The sequence below is a fragment of the Peromyscus californicus genome, unplaced genomic scaffold (genome assembly GCF_007827085.1).
Source record: "Peromyscus californicus insignis strain IS unplaced genomic scaffold, ASM782708v3 Scaffold_5__1_contigs__length_169319896, whole genome shotgun sequence".
NCBI lineage: Eukaryota > Metazoa > Chordata > Mammalia > Rodentia > Cricetidae > Peromyscus > Peromyscus californicus.
In genome coordinates this window covers 128,460,484-128,484,212 of record NW_026294573.1, presented here as the reverse complement: position 1 = coordinate 128,484,212, position 23,729 = coordinate 128,460,484, and the positions used below count along the sequence as shown (strand labels likewise).

The 23,729-nt window shown below is 43.0% G+C and overlaps 1 protein-coding gene across 7 annotated transcripts in view; it reads right to left on the bottom strand.

The window, feature by feature from the left end:
• Nucleotides 1–23,729, bottom strand: part of Dnajc5b (DnaJ heat shock protein family (Hsp40) member C5 beta) — a 241,546-nt gene that overhangs the window by 178,754 nt on the left and 39,063 nt on the right. For 4 of the 7 annotated variants that reach the window (XR_008213791.1, XR_008213794.1, XR_008213792.1 and 1 more), the window contains 2 exons: nucleotides 13,764–13,933; nucleotides 9,870–12,550 (listed from right to left, as the gene is read on the bottom strand). The exons of 1 other annotated variant lie outside the window; for it this stretch is intronic. The gene's annotated coding sequence lies outside the window, so the exon portion shown is untranslated. Of the gene's footprint in view, nucleotides 1–1,073; nucleotides 4,335–9,869; nucleotides 12,551–13,763; nucleotides 13,934–23,729 lie in introns of those variants that run through there. 2 more of the 7 variants (XR_008213795.1, XR_008213797.1) reach the window with 2 other exon arrangements.

Here is a 23,729-nt window from a genome sequence, read left to right as displayed (position 1 = left end):
CTGTGAGTTCAAGGCCACATTGGAAACGGCCAGGCATGGTGACACATGCCTTTAATCCCAGAAAGCGAGCCTTTAATCTCAGGGAGTGGTGGTAGAAAGCAGAAAGGTATATAAGGCGTGAGGACCAGAAACTAGAAGCATTTGGCTGGTTAAGCATTCAGGCTTTTGAGTAGCAGTTCAGCTGAGACCCATTCTGGATGAGGACTCAGAGGCCTCCAGTCTGAGGAAACAAGACCAGCTGAGGATCAGGCAAGGTGAGGTGGCTGTGGCTTGTTCTGTCTTTCTGACCTTCCAGTATTCACCCCAATAACTGGCCTCAGGTTTGATCTTATTAATAAGAACTTTTAGGATTCCTGCTACAAATTTGTGCCTTTGAGATTCTCAAAGGTCCACATACAAAAGACTTGTCCACCAAGAGTGGCAGTGGAAACCTTTAGACAGTGGAACTCGGTAAGGAAGTGAACTCAGTGGAGACATGCCTTTGGATGCAGTATCAGGACCTTGACCCTTCCTCTCTCTTTCATTTCCCAGCCACCATGCGATGGATGGGCTGCCTGCTCAGCATCCTCCTGGTATAATATACTGCCTCACCATAGGCCCCATAGGAATGGACCTGTTACTATGGACAAATAAACCTTCCTTTTTTTAAGTTGATTTACCTCAGATGTTTGTCACAGTGACAGAAATATGACCAGCATATGGGTGACTACTTTTCCTATCATTCCTGTAAAATGAGTTCTATTGTTTATAGTTTCACACTGAACATGTTTCTCAATTGGGGATGATTTAACTGGGAGAAAGTGCTACCAGAATTAACGGCAGAGATGATAGACATCCTACCCTGTGGAAGGGATTCTCCACTGCAAAGAATCATCTGCTGCAAAATGTCAGCAGACCTTCTATTGAGAAATTTGTCTTTTAAAATTCTGAGACTTCCAGAAGATAAATTGCCTTGACCACAGTCCCAGCCAGTAAGTTCAAGGTCATGGTCTATATGACTATGAATTGTTTACCACTCTAGGTGGCAGCATGAGCCTGGAGAGAGTGGAGCCTAAAAATGAGGCAGACTAACATCTCATGCAATAGGCAATTTTATTCAGAGCATCGGACAATTTATACTCTGAGGGTTAAGAAAAAGGTCACCTGAGTAAAGTATACAATCACAAGGACAAGCCATACACATGGCATAAACTTGTTTTTCCATAGAGACATACTAATAACAAGAACTGAAGTAAACTCACTCCTATCCATTACCCCTGGGAGGAACACATAAACATATTCCAAAAACAAATCCAGGTTTTTGAAGAAACTGAGCTCACAAAACTCTTGTTTTCTTGGAGTTTTCTCACAAGCATTCAGCATCCCCTTTGCATGACTCCATTCCTAGACTGTGTTCCGACAACGGATTGAGGCATCTTCAAAGTTGACCCCATGCAGCACTGTATATTAAACTGTCCTATAACAAGAAAACATCCATTTCCTCATCTGTGTAGCTAAATAAGAACTTTTTATTCTGAAGATGCAATCATCTAGTTCCAGCAAGCTATGCCTTAGGGTCTTGGACAAAGCCGTTTTGTTCGGTAGGTTAAGTCAGCTGTACTTGTTCCATGGAAGCTTTCAGGACAGGCTGCTCAGGAACATGAAAGAGCCAGTATGGAGCAGCACACTCTCCTGGCACTGCGGGCAGTAAAAGAACCCAGCAAGGGACAAGGTGTCATGTCATGTCTTGCTTCTATTTACCTCCCTCTCTAATTCTTGTTGATCCACTTACCAGAATGTCAGTTGCTGGGTGAAAAAAAAAATGTGTTACTTATGAAGGTGAATGAAAACCAAGATATACCTTCTTAATGCTCAAAAACACAGGCCATGGAAACCCCAGGTATCATACAGCTGATGGACTATGAACCAAAACAAAAAAGGATATTTGCCACCTACCCTGTGAAAAAACATTTCTTCAGAAGAATGTAACCAAAGTGGGTTTTCCAGTCACAAAAGTGTCTTACGGTGTAGTTTACATTTTCAATGATCTCATCAACAGCCCATTTTATCTGGACGTTAACACTGACGAAGTTATTGTATCATTAATAAACAGTGAAAAATCATTACAGCAGCAGTAGTGTCTTCTATAGCCATGTGTCCCCCAAGGACCACAAATTCCTTTGAATATAATTACAGCATCACGATTATACAAATATCAGCACACATTTGAAAAACTCTAATTGGGGCACACCTTTAGCTTTTACTGGGTGAGCAGTTACATTCCAACAGTAACAGCAGCAATTCACCTAATCACGTATTTGTGTGCAGGTTTTGCTTGGCCTCAATTATTTAACAGTTCAACTAAATCTTACTGCTTTGTAAAGTTTCAAATTTCAGACTACCTCCATGCCAGCAGAATGAAAACAAGGTCAACTCAATGAGACAGGATGTATATGGAAAGGATATTGTGTATCTTTTAGGAGTGGCTGCTATCAACATAAAGCTCCTTCAAAAATCAGCCGCCCTGCTGCCTCCCTGACATCACATCTTACTTCCTGGTCTGCATGGAACGGCTTACACAGTACCTGCTACGATCACTCTCTACTGAACTGAAGCCCCAGCCTGAAGCTCCACTTATGTAGACCTTACAAGGGTAGTGTGTTATGGTCATAGCTAATGTTCAAACAGCAGGCCATTTCTCAGCCGATCTGATCCTCTCCCATGACCCCAGGTCCTGCCCACAATCCAGGAATGAGGGAATCTACTGGCCATCTGCACCTCCTTCTGGGTTATGAACAGTGTCCATTCCTGGTTCCTGGTGCTGGGCACTCTTGTTATCCCTACTGTTAAAGGCTTTGACCATCACTCTGGCTTGTAGATAACAAACTTCAAACTTGACTTGAGTGGGTTATCTTACTTCTCATTCTTGTGGTGTGCACGTGTATGTGGTAGATGGATGTGTACGTGTGAATGGGTGGGTGGTCATATATACACACACACACACACACAGAGGCCAGAGGGGGCATCAGGTGTCTTCATCTATTGCTTTCCATTTTATGTTTGTGACAAGGTCTCTCACTGAACCAGGATGGGTCAACCACCAATCTCCCAGGACCCTGATGTCTCCTCCAATGCTGGTGAGTTCTGGGGATTTGAACTCAGGCCCTCTTGATTTCACGGTGAGCACTCTTATCCACTGGGCCATCTCCTCAAACTCTCCTCTCATTTTAAAATGAGAATGGAAAATTAATGTCTCATATTCACAGGATAACGATTGTTTGAAGTAATTTGCAGGAAGCTCTCAACACAGTACCTGGCCTATCGTAAGTTCTCAGTAAATTAATATGATAACTAAGTATTATTACTATTATTTTCTTAAAATGTAGGTTCTTGAAAGCGGTACTGTCTGTTTTATGCTCAGTTAATACTTGTTTGGTAAGAGAGCAAAAGACCAGAATGATTTCTGTTGATTATAAAGACGGGCTTTCTTTGCCCATGAACTTGGACCCTGTAAGTGATATTCGGTTAAACTTAAAACATGAGCTTAGATGCGCACAGCTATTTGAGATGCTCAAGACACACAAAGTTAAGATTCAATACACTTCCAGTGATTTTGACATAACCGGAGTAAAAAATGCTTCCACAACATTCATCATTGGCTGAAACATCTACTGAGTAACGATGTTTACCAAGGGCTTTCCACACAGCACTGTGGGAGCTGAACAATTGTCTGATTGTGGGAGAGACGGTGGCTAGATTCTGTAGTGGAACTAGTTTTAGTCAAAAGGGGAGCTGCGTATGGTTTTAATTTGAGGAAGACTAAATAAAACAATGCATACCATATTCCTCCACAACACCATTGTGTTGAATTTTATCCCTATATTTAAAGTAACATCTCTGTTCCTTCTGTACAGCGAGGTTACTTTCAATTACTGATAGCTGTGGCAAAGGGCACACAATGTTTTCAAAAGATGTGTATCATGCCCCCAAATGATCTGAAACTGCTTAATGTAACAGAAAACGGGAAATTAGAGATAAAAATGGAACAGAAACGTTTATACCCATAGGCCTAGGCTGTTCTCATCAACCTTTTTCAGAGAAGTTTCTTTTGCAGTGGTCAGTAGTCAGCAGAGAGACGCATAACTGGTCAGAATGCCAAGGGTAAGTGTGCTGGTTGGTTTTAAGTCAATTTGACACAAGCTATAGTCATCTGAGAGGAGGGAACTTCGATTGAGAAATGCTTCCGTAAGACTGGGCTGTAGGCAGGTCCATAGAACATTTTCCTAATTGGTGATTGATGGGGGAGGGCCCATCCCATTGTGGGTGGTACCCCAGCTGGCTGGTGGTCCTGGGCTCTGTAAGAAAGCAGATTGAGCAAGCCATGAGTAGCAAGCCAGTAAGCAGCACTCCCCCATGGCCTCTGCATCAGCTCCTACCTCCAGGTTCCTGACCTGTTTGAATTCCTGTCCTGACTTCCTCCAATGATGATCAGTAATATGGAAGTGTAAGCCAAATAAGTCCTTTCCTTCCCAACTTGCTGCTGGCCATGATGTTTCATCACAGCAATAGTAGCCCTGTCTAGGACAATAGTGGTCAGCCCTAAATGGAATGTCTATATTAGCCCCACCACTATCATGGCCAAGACTCAGGGAACATTGCAGAAGAGGAGTAAAAAAGAATTGTAAGAGTCAGAGGATGGTGAGGGGTACAGTGGAATGCCGTCTTCTGGGCATGATATGGCCGTTGCAATCATGATCTCACAGCATCTATGGTTACCAGCACAAGCGCAAGCCAACCAAAATCTTGGTAGAAATGGGGCAGATGATCTCTTGTCCCTGCTCCATCCTGGGGAGCTGTTGGCAGTGGATGATTGCTGTAGGAAGGAAGGTTATTCTTTACTGAGGGTGTGGTCACTAGGGCCCCACGCTCTTGTGAATGATCCCTCACCATGCGTGGGCAGCACTCACAGGATTTTTTTTTTTTAATCAAAAGAATTAAAAAAGACAAGAAGTGGGAGTGAATATGCTGGGAAGGACATGGTGAAAGTTGCTAAATGCAGCTCCTCTTCATTATATAAATATATGAAAATTTCAAAACTAAAGAAAAATAATTTAAAACAAGAAAAGTAGAATGGAAGATACCAGGTTTGAAGGAATTAAAATTGAATGCTGAATTTAGAGTAGTATCTTGGCAACTATGGCAGAAATAGGAGAACCCTGCATAATATGGTGATGTTTTTCTGACAAAAAAAGAAAAGCAAACACATTTGTTTGCAAACATGTATTTCCCCCAGTGAGCAAGTGGTGCCAGGCGGAGCTCAAACGTTTCTGGTTTGAATGTGAATCTCTTGTAAATGGAGTCATCTTAGGTCAAGAGGTCAGGTGAGGAATTTAGAGCCCTCCCACATGGTAAGGATTCCTGTCTCAGTCAGGTGAAAAATCCTTTTGCCTATGTCCAGAGAACTCAGGCTCTGCCTCTGCATGCCATATTAAATTACGAAGAAGGCCAAAGTTAGCTCAGGCAGCAAAATGAATGAAGATGTACTGCAATTAAATACAAACTCATGAATGCCTTTAAAATACAGAGTAAGATCTGAGTGTTCATATACAAATAAATGATAGCAGTATCATTTGTGTAAAACTTTATAATTCATAAAAAAATTTGTTTTCACACATTTCACTGTACCTTTCCACAAACATTTATTGGACATGGATGAGTAGTCATATGCGTGAGCAGAGGAAAGTTTAAAACATAATTTGATTCCTGTATTCCCACAGCTTAGCTTTCAGTGGAATACATTGTATGTGAGGAAATACCCGAATAATTATGAAATAATACCTGTGCTGAGTGTGGTAATGGAGAGAGCCATAATCTGGATCTTTCATGCACCTCAAGGCTCATATGCTGAAGGTTGGGATCCCAGCCCATGTCATTTCTGAGAAGTGTGGAACCGTTAAAAGGCAGGGATAAATGAAAGAAAAACTATGTCACTGGAGACATGCCCTTACAGAGGATGTAAGAGCCCTTGTCCCTCTGTTTCACTTCCTCTTTGCTTCCCAATGTCTTTATGTGACGAGCTTCTTCAACCGCATCTTCCTACATTGATGCCAGTGCGCGTCCCAAAACCCAAGACCAACAGATGACGGACTGAAACCTCCCAAACTGTCACTCAGAAGAAACCTTTCCTCTTTTTAAGCACACTGTCTTATGTATTTTGTTATAGCAAAGATGACTAATAGAAGTACAGGAGATTATGAGTACCCAACAGCAGAGTGTGACCTAGATAGAAGTTAGGGACGTTTGCATGAGGAAGTGAGATTAAGGCTGACAATGAAGAACGAAAAAATAAACGTTAGACAAGCCAAGAAGTGCGTGAGCACTGGAGAGCGACGAATATCCCTTGCAAAGGAGCAAGATGGCAAAGCGTCCGCCTCATGCTAGCAAATGAGAGCACGTCTGCTTTGACTCTTTGGGGACACACCCTGGGATAGAATTTCTCTGTCATGGTGTAATTTATAATTAATCTTTAAGAGGCTTGGTCCATATTGTTCACTGCACCGGCTTCACCATTTTATGTTTCTCCAAGCACTGCCCTTCTCTTAGAAGAATAAAAAGCAGTGCTGCGGAGATGGCTCAGTGGATGAAGGTGCTGGCCATGCAAGCCTGTGACGCAAGTTCAATTCCTGCGACCCACACAAAAAGCCTGAATATTCACAGCGGCAGCAGAAGTGTGAGACCTTGCCCAAACCAGGTAGAAGGAGCGGACCAGCTTCCAAGGTTGTCCTCTGACCTCCACAAATGCACCATGGTGCATGTTTCTGAACACATACATACACGCATACATACATACATACACACACACACACACACACACACACACACAAACACACACACACAGGGCTGGAGGGTAAGGACAATCAATAAAAAAAATTTAAGAAAAAGAAAAGAACAAGTATGTGTTGCAGTGAGGAGTCGATTTTTGAAATTCGCAGTGGAATTGCTGCTCCCTCCTGAGATATGTTACACAATGGCCCAGCATAAGTCACATGACGTGAGAACAGAAAGGCAGGAAGAGTGCAGTTCACTTCTGGGTGAGCCTCCTCTAAAGATTCCATCACAGCAGCTTTATTCATGATAGCCAGAACCTGGAAACAACCTAGATGCCCCTCAACTGAAGAATGGATAAAGAAAATGTGGTACATATACACAATGGAGTACTACTCAGCTGTTAAAAACAATAACATCATGAGATTTGCAGGCAAATGGATGGAACTAGAAAATATCATCCTGAGTGAGGTAACCTGGACCCAGAAACTCAAACATGGAACGTACTCACTCATAAGTGGATACTAGATGTAAAGCAAAGGATAACCAGACTGCAACCCACAGCTCCAGAGAAGGTAGCTAACAAAGAAGACCCAAAGAGGGACACATGGATTGCCTTGGGAAGGGGAAATAGATGAGATTTCCATAAGTAAACTGGGGATAAGGGGTGGGTAATGGAGGGGAGGGGATGGGGAATGAGAATATGAGAGAATTGGATGGTCGAGCTTGGGAAGGGACGGAGTTGGAGAGCAATGAAAGAAATATCTTGATAAAGGGAGACATTATGGGGTTAGGGAGAAATCTGGTGCTAGGGAAGTTCCCAGGAATCCACAAGGTTGGCCCCAGATTAGACTACTAGCAATAGTGGTGAGAGTGCCTGAACTGGCCTACCCCAGTAACCAGTGAATAACCTAACTGTCATCATAGAGCCTTCATCCAGTAACTGATGGAAGCAGATGCAGAGATCCACAGCTGAGCACCAGGCCAAGCTCCAGAAGTTCAGTTGAAGAGAGGGAAGAGGGATTCTATGAGCAAGGAGGGTAAATACCATGATGGGGAAATCTACAGAGACAACTGAACCAAGCTCGTAGGAACTCACAAACTTTAGACCAACAGCTGTGAAACCTGCATGGGACCAGACTAGGCCCTCTGCATATGGGAGACAGTTGTGTAGCTTGGTCTGTTTGAGAGGCCCCTGACAGTGGGAACAGGATCTATCCCTGGTGCATGAGCTGACTTTTTGGAGTCCATTACCTGTGGTGGGACGCCTTGCTCAGCCTTGATGCAGGGGGAGGGGCTTGGTTCTGCCTCAACTGGGTGTACCAGGCTTTGCTGACTCCCTATGGGAGGTCTTACCCTTTTGGAGGAGGGGATGGGGAGTGGGGAGGGAGTGAGAGGAGGGATGAGAGGGGGATCTGTGGTTGGTATGTAAAATGAATAAAAAAAATTTTCTTAAAAATATATAATGGTTCCATCACAATACCCCGTGCATTAGTGTTTGTCAACAATCTCAGGCAAAGCCAGTAGAGTAGGTAGGATCCGTGTGTATTCTCGGCTTCATTTCCGCTCTGACTCCTCCTCGCTTTCTGACTGTGGGCAGACCTCTAGCTACTGCGAGCCTCAGCCTTTTGTGTACAGAGTGGAGCTCCTTTTTGCCTCACCTGGGTTTTGTGAGGATTAGTGAGGAGAGGCACTTTGCGGCAATAAATAACTGTTCAATGGTGACAGTTTTATGGTCTTGAGTGGTGTTATATTGTCCTTGGTGAAATTCTAAGTCATTTCTCATTCCAAAAGAGTCAGGATGCTTTCCTTCACAAGCAGAAAAGGTGGGGGGTAAGGTATCATCAGGGATGCAGTAGGTTTTAAAAAAGTAAAAAAGAACACTTGAACCTGAGAAGGAAAACGGTGGGGAGGGCTAGGCGAGGAACTGACGGAGGGGAATAAAGAGGTCGGTTTGATCAAAACACATTCCATGTAGTCTAAAGTTTTCAAAAACGTTAGGTTAGGGAGGTTAGTATTCTAGAAGACACTGTGGAGTTGGAAATCCTGAAGTCAAATGTCAGTCCTGGTACATACTGGATAGATGGCAGTGGGATGGCTGAGCCAATTTCTTCACTGAAATGAGAACAGTGCTTTACAGTTCTATTATCATTTTAAATATTAAATAACATCGGGAAACGAATGCATTAGTATCTATTACAGAGCTGATGTTTGCTCCCTGCTTTTAACTTTCCTTCTGCAAGAGGAAAATGTTTCTGGGCTGTGTGTAAGAAAGTCTTGTGAATTCAGCAGTGTGATTGGTGATCTGAGCAGCATTCACCAATGCTAGTGCTCATAAGAAACACATGGGCTAGTGCTAAGATGCAGACTCAGATTCACTAGGTCTGGGATTGTGCCCAAGATTAATCATTTTTAGCATGCTTCTGGGCGATGCTAGAACAGTTGGTCCATGAACCACACTGTGAGTCACAGGGTCGAAGGAAGATATGGCTAGCTTATTGGTGGCCTTAGCCTGCTTTCTGCATCAGGACTGAGCTAGTATTTAGGAATGCCTGGGTAGGACTTCTTTCTTTCTGCAAGGATACTGAAGTGTAGAACTTACTGCTTGGTTTCTTACATTTCTTGACACAGAAATAAGGACCATGTTTCTATGGTAGAAAAGTCTAGTAAGAATCATTCCTAACACAGTGGGTTTGGTAAGAACTCATTCAAGGTTCTCTTGGGAATGCTAAGAAAAAATAAAGGTAAATAAGAGCCAAAAGAAAAATGCCTGTTACAAGCTACGTTTCAACTAGCATGATGATTATGGAAGCCAAGATATCATACTGTTGCTTAAATTCTAAACCGACTTTTTTTTTTTTTTTTTTTTTTTTTTTGGTTTTTCAAGACAGGGTTTCTCTGTGTAGTTTTGCGCCTTTCCTGGAACTCACTTTGTAGAGCAGGCTGGCCTCGAACTCACAGAGATCTGCCTGGCTCTGCCTCCCGAGTGCTGGGATTAAAGGTGTGCGCCACCACCACCCGGCCCTAAACCAACTTTTAATAAAAAAAAAACTCAGATCCAGATATTGGGGTGAATGCTGAAAGATCAGAGAGACAAAGGAACAAGCCACCTCTTACCTCTAGGACTCCTCAGCCTGAAAAGCTTTAGTTCCTGTCTCCTCACACCTTACATACCTTTCTCCACTCAGCCATCACTTCCTGGGATTAAAGGCCTGTGTGCTTCCCAGGCAAAGGCATGAGATCTCAAGTGCTGGTATTAAAGGTGTGTGCCACCACTGCCTGGCTCTGTTTTCTCTCCTAGACTGAGTCAATCTCATGTAGTCCAGGTTGGCTTTGAACTCACAGAGATCCAGACTGATCTCTGCCTCCTGAGTGCTAGGATTAAAGGTGTGTGCCACCACTGCCTGGCATCTATGTTTAATCTAGTGGCTTGTTCTGTCCTCTGATCTTCAGGTAAAGTTTATTAGGGTACACAGTATATACCACATCATGCAAATTCATGGCAATAAGGGTTTTTAATTGTGCGCAGATAAACTTAACCTAAAGCTCATCACTGTGTCCTTTTCCAAGTGTATAGTTCAGTGTCATCGAGCACGACATTCCTTGTCCAACCAGCACTACTATCTGTTTCCAGAATGTCATCATTCCCCAACTGCAACTCTGTCTGCCAAGTAATAACTCACTGCTCATCTCTCCCCACCTTGCTAATCACTACTCTGCATTCTGCCTCTGCAAGTTTATTTTTTCATGTTTTTGTGCAATCAAACACTTCTTGTCCATTTGTGTTACTTTCGTATAGTACAATGCTCCCAAGGTTCACCTATATTATCACAAATGTCAGAATTCCATTCTTCTCTAGGCCGAGTCATACTCCATCACTTGCATGTTCTATATTTTATCCATTCATCTGTTCATGTGCATTTGCCATAGCTCATTTTCTCTTTCCTCCCAGATAGATGTTGAGATTCTGATAAACTTCTTCTTCTGGACTTTGGCTCCCTTGTCTCCTCCTGTCCCTGGGCAGCGGTGGGCCAGGGATGAGTTCTTAGTCACCTGCTCCCTTCTCTCTTTAGGCCTCAGAAATCTCGTTCAGTTCCTCGGTGTCAGCTGTGACATTATGGAGACCATTAGTTTCTTTTCCTGTCGCTGGGATAAAATGCCCCCAGTGAAAGTAGCTTCAGGGAGAGAGGTGGGGTATTTTTAAGGTCCAGTTTCAGGTACAGTCCGTCATGGCACAGAAGTCAGGACAGAAGAAGTTGGAAGCAGTGGGTCACATTGCAAGTACAGTCAGTAAGCAGAAAAAGTGGACGAAGTCTTGGGCTTAGCTCACCTTCTCCACTTTATACAGCCCAGGATCTCAGGCGGGAAACGGTGCCACCCACAGTGGGAGGGTCTTTCCACCTCAAAAAACAATCCCCTAAAGGCATGCTAGATGAGCCTAGATTCTGTCAAGTTGACAATTGGCACCGACTGTCACAAAGACCCGGAGTATAAGCAGGGTCTGGCCCTGGCTCTAACACTCACCCTTGAACCCTTTGATTGCCCACTGACATTACATTTTAGATGGTTTGCAATGTTTGATATAATATTTAGAAAATTAATTCAGTTTTCAATCTTTCTTTCTCTGGAGATTTCCAAGGCAGTTACGTCAGTGCGATCTAGCGGTGCCAAGGTTTGACATCACCCTTTATCCTGGTCACAAGACTCCCAGATCTGATGATCCACCGACACCATCCAGTCCTTCGCCTTACTGCGCATGAAATCTCTTGGTCCCTCTCCACTCCTTCCTCTCACAAGCTCGTGCAAATCCTTCAGTGGCGATGCTGCCCGCCTCATCTGCCTTCACTTAGCTCCGGCACCTGTCTGGCTGTAGCTTCTCCTGGTCATCATGACTTTGATTTTCGTCAACACCCTACTTTAAAAACTTTTAATTCCCACCCTCATAGTCTGGCACCCTGGGTCTTCCACAATTTGACTGTGATGAAGTGTATGTGTACTCTTTCCTCCCTGGCCTTCCTGGGAATATACTTGGAATATACAGCGTGAGAGGCTCCATTTTGTATGCTGAGTTGGCTGATGGCTGGCAGCCCCCAAGTCACTCAAGGTAGGGGCTGACCACTCTGAAGGCCACGGCAGGATTAGAAGGGTAGGACTTTCAGCCTCACAACCTAAACCCAGGGAGGAAAGGGACATCACAAGTTAAATTCATCGTCAATGGTCCATGATTTAATCAATCACACTTGTACAATGAAGCTTCTCTGGAAGTCCAAGGATGGAGTCACGGAGCTTCCCAATGGTGGGGCATGTGGACACTCCTGGAGAGGGAAAACTCAGAGCTCAGAAGCTTCTCATCCCTTACTCTGTGCATCACATCAGCTGTGTTCCTCGAAATAACCAAGTAAACACAGAGACTTATATTGGTTACAAACTGTATGGCCGTGGCAGGAAAACTCAAGCTACAATAAGCCAGTAAATACGTTTCCTGAGCCCTTCAAGAAACTTGGTTGAATCGGCCGAGTGGTGGCAGGAGCCCTGCTTTACAGCTAACTGGTCAGAAGCAGGAGTGAAACAATGTGGGGCTGACAGTCTTGGAAACCCAGCCTTCCTCCTGCAGACTGATGCCATCTCCAGGTAGACCACCTCTCACTGAATTGGGCTGGCAAGTGTGGCTGGTGCTGCTCCTGCGACATTGCCCACTTGATGGGTGGGCAGTCTTCTGCATTGTTCTGACTCAGAGTTGATATTTCTGTCATAAAATAAATGTCGAAATTTAGTATAGATACAAAGAGTCATTTTAAAAGACTGGAGACAATGTAGGGGATCTAACAACCAGGCTAAGAATTTAAATTGAAGTGGTGCCACACACCTTTAATCCCAGTACTTGGGAGGCAGAGGCAGGCAGATTTCTGAGTTTGAAGCCAGCCTGTTCTACAGAGTGCATCTCAGGACAGCCAGGGCTACAAAGAAACCCTCGAAAAACAAGAGAGAGAGTGTGGTGATACTTTATTTGTGCTGAAATGTGATATTTTATTTGTATGTTAATAAAGTTGCCTGGAGATCAGAGGTCAAAGAGCCATAAACAAGTCAGGCGGTGGTAGCACACGCCCTTAATCCGATCACATGGTAGGCAGAGTCTCTGTGTGGTCAAGGACACAGCCAAGCTGGTGACCCTAACCTTTAATCCCAGTACCAACCATAGAGACCTGGAGGTTTGCATAGACAGGCAGTGACGAGGAAGTCATGTGGCTGGGCTTAGAACCAATGAGAAGGCAGAACAGGAAGGCAATAAAAGCACAGTTTAGATAGGAAGAAGCTCTCTGGGAAAGCTACTGCTGGTGGTAAGCTAAGGCTAGTCGTGGCTATTCGCTCTGATCTCTTCGGCTATCACCTCTGTGTTTCTTATTTAATAAGACTGTTCATCTATGAGAGAGAGAGAGAGAGGGAGAGAGAGAGAGAGAGATTCAAATTGAAATACATTTTTTAAAGTAAAAAATGAATATGGAAATATACAAAATATAGAATTCTATAATCTAAAAAGGTGTTGAAGGACATCTTAGTTAAGCATTTCTGTTTTCCATTGATTTACTTTTAAAGTTACATTTATTCATTCATCTGTAGATGTGTATGTGTGTGTAAGCATGCTCATGCCTGCCACACAGCACATGGGGGCTTCAGAGAAAAACTTGCATGAATCAGTTCTCTCCTTCCACCATGTGGGGCCTGGGGTCAGACTCGGGCCATCAGGTTTGGCTGCAAGTACCTTTACCCGCTGAGCCATCTCTCTAACTCCTGATTTTCTTCATGGTTTTATTGACATGCATTGTACATAATGATCCCCTTTACATGTGCAGTCCCATAGCTCTGCGTATATTCACAGCGTTGAGCCACCATGGCCAGAATCTCGGCCTTTTCACACATCTCAAAGAGCAGTCACTCTCCAGCACCTGGCAGCCACTAACCTGCTTCTCCTTCTCATGGTGTTTCTTATTCCCAGGGTCACAGGGCATCGGAGCTTTGTGTCTAGGTCGTTTCATCCGCTATAGTTTTAAAACTCGCTCCTGCATATTGTCGCTTCACTCCTTTTTCACTGATGCACAGTACTCGGTGGTGCAGAGAAATCACAACCTACCTGTTGAAAGTCCATAGGTGGCTGGGTTATTCCCACTTCTGGGCACTAATGAAGAAGGCTGGTGTGTACACTGGCTTCAGTTGGGCCTTGTTTTCTGTTTTGCTCACTAGCAATGGAGCTGCTCTCTCGTGGTAACTCTATATTTGATGTGTGGAGGGATTGCCAAACCATTTGGTAGGTGATAGCTACAACATTTTAGATTCCCGCTAGCAATACAGGGGAGCTCCGGGTCTATCTTCACTACCACTTGTTCATGTCTAGAATTTTTATGTTAGTGGCTTTAGCAGGTGTCAAGTGGAATTCTCACTATGGAGTCGGATTGTTTTCATCTGGGAAACTGAAGCCTGGAGTCTCATCTTATGTCTTAGGAAGTCCCAGGCAAAATCTAGAGAAACAGGACGCTTTAAAGCTGTAGAAGGATGCCTTCACACCTCTTGGTTATTTGAAGGTTCAGCATTAGAGATGGAAGCAGGGAAGATATTATTAACTTTTGCCTGATATGGTCACTTACTGAAAGGGTGTACTTTATATGCATTACTTTAATAAAATGTGAAACAACTATTAAAAAACAATACAAGAATCACCATGTCTTCTGATCACCAGTTCCTCTATTAACCCTCTAGAGGTTTATAGGTTAAAGGATTTGGGTAGATAAACACATTCATAAACACATATGTATATATGTACATATATGTATATAGTGATATCAATACATTTATATTATTTATGTATATACATACATATATACATACATATAAATATATTTAAAATATGAGCAAGGTCAGTTGCCTAGAATGCATGAAGCCCTGGGTTCCATCCTCAGCATCACATAAGCCAGGTGTGGTGGTGCATACCTGTAGCCTCAGCACTCAGGCCTCTGGAGGCAGAAGGATATGGAGTTCAAGATCATCCTTGGCTACATAGTGAGGTCAAGGCCAGCCTGGACTACAAGAGGCTCTGCTTTAAAAATAAATAGATAGATAGATAGATAGATAGATAGATAGATAGATAGAAGATAGATAGATAGACAGATAAACAAATAAATAAATAAGAGACTAAAACCAAGAAGAAAATACTAGCAAGATCGGATTTTCCAGATAAAATGTAAGTGTTCTGTGCTGAGCTTTACACTACGGCTAATAATACACTGAGGTGTTTGCACAAAGATTGCATTGTTTTCACATCTCAGATTTTGGATTGGTTGCCTGGAAGAAAGATTTGTCTATGTGATTAAAATAGGATTGGGGTTAGATGGGTCATATCCTCCCTACAACCCTTGAACACCATTTAGTAAGTAGGATTGGGGTTAGATGGGTCATATCCTCCCTACAACCCCTGAACACCGTTTAGTAAGTAGGAAAGGCTTGCGATCTGATAAGGACCAAGTTTTGCCATTTGGCAGACTTGCTAGCACGCTTCTGGGGCAGAATTTTTTGATCTGGTGTGACAGGCTATAGAAAAATCATTCACACTTGTTTAATGGTTCACAAAACCCTGTTGAGGCATTCTTCTGATACAAGGAACACAGTTGATTTATGGAAAATCAAATAACTAAAGACAACATCCACATGGATTAAATATAGGTCTTACAATAGATAAAACTTAAATTTTTTTTTAAAGTGAAAGCTAACCCTGCCTCCGTATCCTCTCCCTCTCTCTCTCTCTCTCTCTCTCTCTCTCTCTCTCTCTCTCTCTCTCTCTCTCTCCTCCCGCCCCCTCTCTCTGTGATGGGTATGTGTGGTGCATGTGTGTGGAGCAGCAGGGGGCAGGGAGTACTGCACGCAGTCCTTCATGTACATGGAGAAGACAGCTAAGGGCTCTGAACACCCTGCTCTATCATTCTCCACCCTATTCACTTGAGGCAGGATCTTTCACTGAACCTAAGGCCCAGCATGTTGGCTAGACTTGCTGGCACACAGGCCCCTGTGAGTCTCCTGTCCCTGCACTGCACCCCCTGGCGTGACAGACTTGACGGTGGCTGTTTTGCAGGGGCTCTGGGAATCCCAGCTGGCTTCCTCCTGCTTGAGCAGTGTGCGCTCTCAGCCACGGGGCCATCTCCCCAGCACCTGCTTCTATATATTCTCACACATGCATGTACAAAATATTTACATCCGCCCCATGGCATTAGGATGTGTAGCAAAGAGGACAGACCTTACCGTTTTCCATAAAGCAGTTCTGTAAGAACTATGTCCAGTAGTTTTTGTTTTTACAGCAGAACACAGGTAAAGACATGGGGAACAATAGGCAGAGAAGTTCAGTTATTATAACTGGTCAACTATAGACTACCTGCAAAAGTTAGGTTGAAGAAAGCAACTTTGACCATAAACACTCCGGGGATGAAAAGCCTCACACACTTAGGAAACAGGGGTTTCTATGCACTCTTCCTACAGCCCACAACTGTACATTATGAAAGTCAATCAAAAGGAAACATACTGAGGAGTACTTTGTGAGGCCTTGGTATTTGGGGTAGAAGGAAGGGAGAGTCCCTGATCTCAAGAAGATAACAAGGAATGCAAATTCCAGAGACAAGACTCTGCAACCAGCAATGTGCCTTTGCTTGCCCAGCTTGCCCCAAGCTTCAGCCCTTTGGAACGAAGAGTAGGGATTAACTGATTATTATTAAAAAAAATTTATAGCGCACCCCCTCCACCCAAGGAAATAGGTTCTAGGATACTGCAGAGTGGTGTGTATATACCTGATGTGTCCCCATCACGAACCACACTCCCTAAAGACCTTAACTTAGAAGTACACTTGCGATGAAAAATTGTTCCTATAGCCTGGGCTCAGGTAAGTCAGGGAGACAATCCAATACAGCAAAATGAATCTTACTATGTATGCTTTAGGATCTCATAGAGAATATTCCTCTCATACACACTGGAGAATCTAATTTAAAATCAAGGGGGAAGTAATTAGCTAGGTGTGGTGGCACATTTTAGAGCTCGGGAGGCAGAAATAGGAGGATTGCAGCAGATTCAAGGCAAGCTTGATCTTTGTAGAAGTTCTAGGACAGCCAAGACTATTGTTTTTCAAATTTTCTTGTCTTAAAAAAAAATCAATATAAAAATAGAAGGATACCTCAGCTTTAGAAAACGTGCTTAGCTTTAGTATTCCTGCACTGCTAATCAATTAATATGACATTTCAGAATCGGGGGGGGGGGTTAGAGCCTCATAGACAGTAAAAATGAAAACCTACAACTTACATACTTTCCCCTAGAAAGGAACTCCACTGTGTTAGGCCTACGCCAACAATATCCACCACCAGGAAGGTTGTGACTACTTTATTTATTCGTTTTTATTTTATGCGTCAGATGGTTTGCCTGAATGTATGTCTGTGTACTGACTGCATGGGGTGCCTGCAGAGGTAAGAAGAGGGGTCAGCCCCCCTGGGACTAGAGTTACTAGCTGCCATGTGGGTGCCGAAAACCAAAATACAGTCCACTGGAAGAGCAGCGGGGCCATCTCTCCAGCCCTATGGTCATCAGTTTAGCCACACAGTCGGCTTCTTGCCTGGCTCGGAACACTTGGACTAGTTTGACCCTCTCTTTCTAACTCCAGTTCCTGTTGACTGAGTCAGGGCAGCAGAAGCCTGGGTTGCTTTAACTTTGCTTATCTCATCTCAGTCAGAGGCAAATTCAGGCTTTGGAGAGAAGGTCACACAATTTGGATTTGGGGAGTGATTTCAAGAAAAGGACACAAAGATCACAAATGCATAATTATAGAAGAGTTATAGATTGCGGGCGGGGTAGATGGCCTGTGGGTAAGAATGTTTGCTGCAATACCACTATGACCTGAATTCAAGTCCTCAGCACCCATGTAAACACCTAGGTGTGGCAGAGCACACTGAGGAGCCCAGCAGAGGGCACGGTGGGGCAGAGGCAGTAGGATCACTAAGGCTGGCTGACTGCTAGTCTATTTATTGCAAGCCCAGTGAGAGACCCTGTGCCAAAAGGAATGGGCAAAAAGTGAGAGAGCAGGATGCCTGACATCTTCCTCTGGCCTGCACACATGCACACACTTCTGCATATGTGCATGTATTCTCTCTCTCTCTCTCTCTCTCTCTCTCTCTCTCTCTCTCTCTCTCTCTCTCTCTCATGCTGTAAAAATTAGAATGATTATGGAAATCCTAATAATCTAGGAGAAAAGTAAGTGCTAACAAATTCTATAACGATTATAAACTGGCAAACATACCTAGTGTTGTTATTAACAGCCTATTAAGCCCTTATGATATTTTTCTTCTATTATTTTTGTTACAATGCTCTTTAGTGGCCTCTTTACAACAGCTGTTTTGTAATATTATCTTAAATAATGAGACTGGAAAACATTCTGGTCTTTCTCGCATTATTGTTGATCAGAAATTGTTTTTCATGTTAAAGTTTGGGACACATGGACCATATCATGCACAAGTGTACCTGCTGCTTTGGATACTGCTACAGGTTTTTGTCCTAACTGTCAAACGTTTCTGAACACAATGCCTATCACAAAAGTTTAAAAACTCTGTATATGGGTGTGTTGACGATTACAGAGGTTGCATAATTCTGTATTTGGAGCAGAAAGGTACAGTCATACCCAGGTCAAGGTAATTGAATCCTCTGCTCATATATGTCTGCCTCTGGCAAATCAGGGACTCTCCTATAGAACAAGCTTCAGACACTTCTCTGCCTCCTCACTTACACTATCCTTATAAGAGGTAGAATAGGACAGAATCACAATGTCTGGATATTGGCTTTGAGCCTTTGTACCACTGTCCTAGGTGGCTCAGCCACAGTGGTGGCAGATTTATCTCGGAAGTTATTCACTCACCAAAAAAAAAAAAAAAAAAAAAAAAAAAAAAAAAAAAAAAAAATCTAACTATGGCTAAACTAATCACAGAAATGACTATAAACCACACACATACAGTTGGTCCTTCATACTTCAAGACCCACATCTTTGGTTTCAACAAACCAAAGGTGGAAAATGTTTTTAAATATATACATTTTGGCCATATACAATTTTGTCTATAGACTTTTCCTTATCATTATTCCTCAAACAATACAACATAACAGTAATATAATACAGCACTAGCATTGTCTTAGCTAGAGATTTAAAGCACATGTACATAGATCATGTATAGATACTGCATCATTTTGTACAAGGATCTTGGGCATCAGAGTTTCTGGATTGGCATGGGTGACTGACTGTACATTCCATGAAGTCTGAACTAAATAACCTGCCAACCTAATTTCCACTTATCAAGATCCTAAAATACCTACATCTTCTCCAGCACCCCCAAGTACAAGGGCAAGTGCTATAGAAAAGACGTCAGTGAGGGCAAGAGAGCCCTGCTGACAGACAGTGGCTAAAACCCTTCTTTAGTGGATTTTAAAACACCTCCTACATGGGAACACAATGTTTCAGACTTTCTTGAGGCCTCTGATGAATCAGTGGGAAGAGGGAGCTCAAAATTTCTGCATTATCAGCTTCAAAAAACTCATCCACCTCATCTGGTGCCACTTACCAAAAGTGTAAGCAGCGCGTGGCAAGGCATGGAGAGTGATCTAAAAGGATTTTGCCCCCCTCTCCAGAAGTGGCCTTCACTTTCTACTAATAGCAAATAAATTTTACAACTGGAGCTATCTTCCCCCTAAATCTTCAGGAATCCACAATAAAATGGCTTTGGGCTATTTAAGGGAATAAATACCCAACGGGTAGTAAGTGGGAACAAAAGCTATAGAAATGAACTGGGCTCCAACAGTCAGCAAGAGTGGTCAGCAACCAGGTGGTCAGTGTCCACAGAACGTGGTCCCGGATCTGCTGTCACCAGTATGCAGCAGGCAGGGCTGGTGAGCTCTGAAGGAAGGGGCCCCAGAAGGAAGACAGAAAACATCAAAGACCAACTGAGCTATTTCAACAGTGAGAACTAAAGACATACCTTACCAGGTACCTCACATGAATCTAAGTGGAGAACCTGAGGTCAGACCAGCAGGTTAAATTTAACAACTAGAAAAAACTGTTAAAACTTTAAAAAGTCTTTGAGGGCCAGGTATAGTGGTGCACACCTTTAATCCCAGCACTCAGGAGGCAGAGGTAGGTAGATCTCTGTGAGTTTGAAGCCAGCCTGGTCTACATAGTGAGTTCCAGGACAGTCAAGGATATAGCAGTAAGACTCTAACTGACATGATAGTATACATAAGCAATACCCCAAAATTCTGCCAGGGAATGCCTACAGATGATAAATGCATTTAGCAAAGTGACTGGATACAAGGTTAACTAAAAAAAAGAATCAGTCGCTCATATATATATAAAAGGGCTGAGAAAGCAATCAGGGAAACAACACCCTCCACAATTCCCACAAACAACATGAAATATCTTGGGGTAACTCTAACCAAGCAAGTGAAAGACCTATATGACAAGAACTTCAAGAATTGAACAAAGAAATTGGAGAAGATATCAGAAGATGGAAAGATCTCCCATGCTCATGCATGAATAGGATAAACAAAGTAAAAATGGCAATCTTACCAAAAACAATCTACAGATTGAGCACAATCCCCATCAAAATCCCAACATAATTCTTTACAGACCTTGAAAGAACAATACTCAACTTCATATGGAAAAACAAAACCCAGGATACCTAAAACAACCCTGTACAATAAAAGAACTGCTGGAGGTATCACCATCCCTGATCTCAAGCTGTACTACTGAGCTATAGTAATGAAAACAGCCTGATATTGGCATAAAAGCAGACACATTGATTGATGGAATCAAATTGAAGACCCAGACATAAATCCACACACCTATGGACACTTGATTTTGGCAAAGAAACCAAAACTATACAATGGAGAAAAGAAAACATCTTCAACAAATGGTGCTGGCATAACTGGATGTCGGCATGTAGAAGAATGCAAATAGATCCTTGTCTATCATCCTGCACAAAATTCAAGTCCAAGTGGATCAAAGACCTCAACATAAGCCCAGTTACACTGAACCTAATAGAGGAGAAAGTGGGGAATAGCCTTGAACACACTGGCATAGGAAACAACTTCCTAAATATAACACCAGTAGTGCAGACACTAAGGTTGGCAATAAATGGGACTTCATGAAACTGAAAAGCTTCTGTAAGGCAAAGGACCCTGTCAATAGGACAAAACAGCAGCCTACAGAATGGGAAGAGATCTTCCACAACCCCACATCCGATAGAGAACTGCTCCCTAATATGTGTGTGTGTGTGTGTGTGTGTGTGTGTGTGTGTGTGTGTGTGTGTGTATAACTCAAGAAACTAGATATAAAAAAATCAAATTTAAAAATGGGGTACAGACCTAAACAGAGAATTTGCAACAGAAAAATCTCAAATGTCAGAGAAACACCTAAAGAAATGTTCAACATCCTTAGCCATCAGGGAAATGCAAATCGAAACTCTGAGATTCCATCTTACACTTGTCAGAATGGCTAAGATCAAAAACAAAAATGACTCCATTGCTGGTGGGAGTGCAAACTTGTACAGCCATTTGGAAATCTATATGGTGGTTTCTCAGAAAATTGGGAATCAATCTATCTCAAGACCCAGCGATACCACTTTGGGGCATATACCCAAAGGATGCTCAATTATAACACAAGGGTGCTTGCTCAGCTTTGTTCATTGCAACTTTATTTGTAATAACCAGAACCTGGAAACAACCTAGATGCCCCTCAACCAAAGAATGGATAAAGAAAATGTGGTACATTTATGAAATGGAGTATTACTCAGCTGTTAAAACAATGATAACAGGAAATTTGAAGGCAAATGGATGGAGCTAGAAAAATCTTCCTGAGTGAGGTAACCCAGATGGAGAAAGACAAACATGGTATGTACTCACTCATAAATGGATATTAACTGTAAAGTAAAGGATAATCATGCTACAATCCACAGACCCAGAGAGGCTAGGTAACAAGGAGGGCCCAAGGAGGGATGCATGTATCTCCCTGGGAATGGGAAACAGAGATCTCCTGGGTGGACTGTAGGCAGGTGGGCATGGGAACTTGAGGGATCAGGTTGTGGGGTGGGTGGAGGGGGAGAGAGCTGAGAGAGATGACTGGAAAGGGGGCCTTTATTGGGTAGGGTAGAAACCTGATGCAAGAGAAACTTCCATGAATCTACAAGGATGGCCCAGCTAAGACTCCTGGCAGCAGTGGATACATAGCCTGAACTGGCCATCCCCTGTGATCTGACCGGTGACTACCCCAGTTGTCATCATAGAGCCTTCATCCAGTGACTGATGGAGGAAGATTCAGAGACCCACAGCCAAATATTGGATGGGACTCATGGAGTCCTGCTGAGGAGAGGGAGGAGGGATTGTAGGAGTCAGGGGGTCAGGGACAGAAAGTCCCACAAAAAGGGCTAGCCTGGCTCATGGGAACTCACAGAGTCTGAACCAACAACCAGGCAGCCCACATGGGACCAACCTAGGCCCTCTCTCTATATGTGACAGTTGTGCAGCTTGGTCTGTTTGTGGGACTCCTGGCAATGGGAGCAGGGCTGTCCCTGGTGCTCTGGCTGGCTCTTGGGAACCTATTCCTCATGCTGGGTTGTCCTGCCCAGCCTGAATACAGGGGGAAGTGCTTGGTCTTAGGGCAGTTTGATAGGTCATGCTTTGCTGAAGCCCATGGAAGGCCTGCTCCTTTCCGAGTAAATACAGAGGAGGGGTGGATTGGGGGGGGCACGGGGGAGGTGAGAGGAAGGAGTGAAAGGAGAGGAGGGAGAGGAAGCTGAGGTGGGGATGTAAAATAAATAAATTAAAAACCAGCAACAACAACAACAAAAACTAAGTGACTTAAACTCAAGGACATTATTTAAAAAAAAAAAAAAAAAAGGCTTTGTGATCCTCAAACAGTATTTGTCCTTCCAAGATGTTTCTGAACCTAGAACTAGAGCCATGTTTCCAAGGCATTATAGCATGCAAAAGACGAAAATGCAATTTCAGAGAAAGGCGAACCACAAATATTGTGAATTACTGCGCTCTCTCTCTCTCTCTCTCTGTGTGTGTGTGTGTGTGTGTGTGTGTGTGTGTGTGTTATTTTGGTTTTGGTTTTAATATGGAGTCTCCCTGTGTAGTCCAGGCTGGCCTGGAAGTCACAGTTCTCTGGCCCTAGCCTCCCAAGTGCTGGCATTACAGGACTGTGCCATCACACTCAGCTTCGGGAGTATTCTTTCAATGCTCTTCACTAACATGAGAGTGTTAAAGTTTTCCCACTCAAGAAAACAGAAAAGAATCCATGAAAAATTTTAATGAGCCATGAAAAAGAAAACAGACAAATCCCCCAAACATCATTCCCTGATATTTCCCAATAGGCTCTTCTTGAGTCATTTTTCCATTCCTATGTGAATAGGAATAAATAGAATTTTGCAAACTTAAGTAATAAAAAATGTGAATTAGTAACAAGCAATTAAGCTAGGAAAACCCAATCTTCTTTTACGCCATTCTCTCCAGATAAAAATCATAGTTTTAATGATCTTTAAAAGAATGGATAAGAAAAAAAAAACACACAAACCACAAAACCTGAACTATATCTAATACTTCCGAGGCTGTTAGACTCCTGGAGAATAAAGTTATAAGGCTTCATTTTTTTATTTTTATGTTTTTGCCATTGCAAATGTGCCCCTCCAGCGCTCTCATGTCCATCGTCCTGGGGATGTCCTTTCTCCCACTGCAACTCCATTGTAAACATGCTAAACCCATTCTTGGCTGCCTTTTATTTTATTTCTTTTGTAACAGCTGGTCAGATTGGTACAGAATTGGGATTACAATGTTACTGAGCAGCAGTCAACGCTTAACAAGTCTGAAGA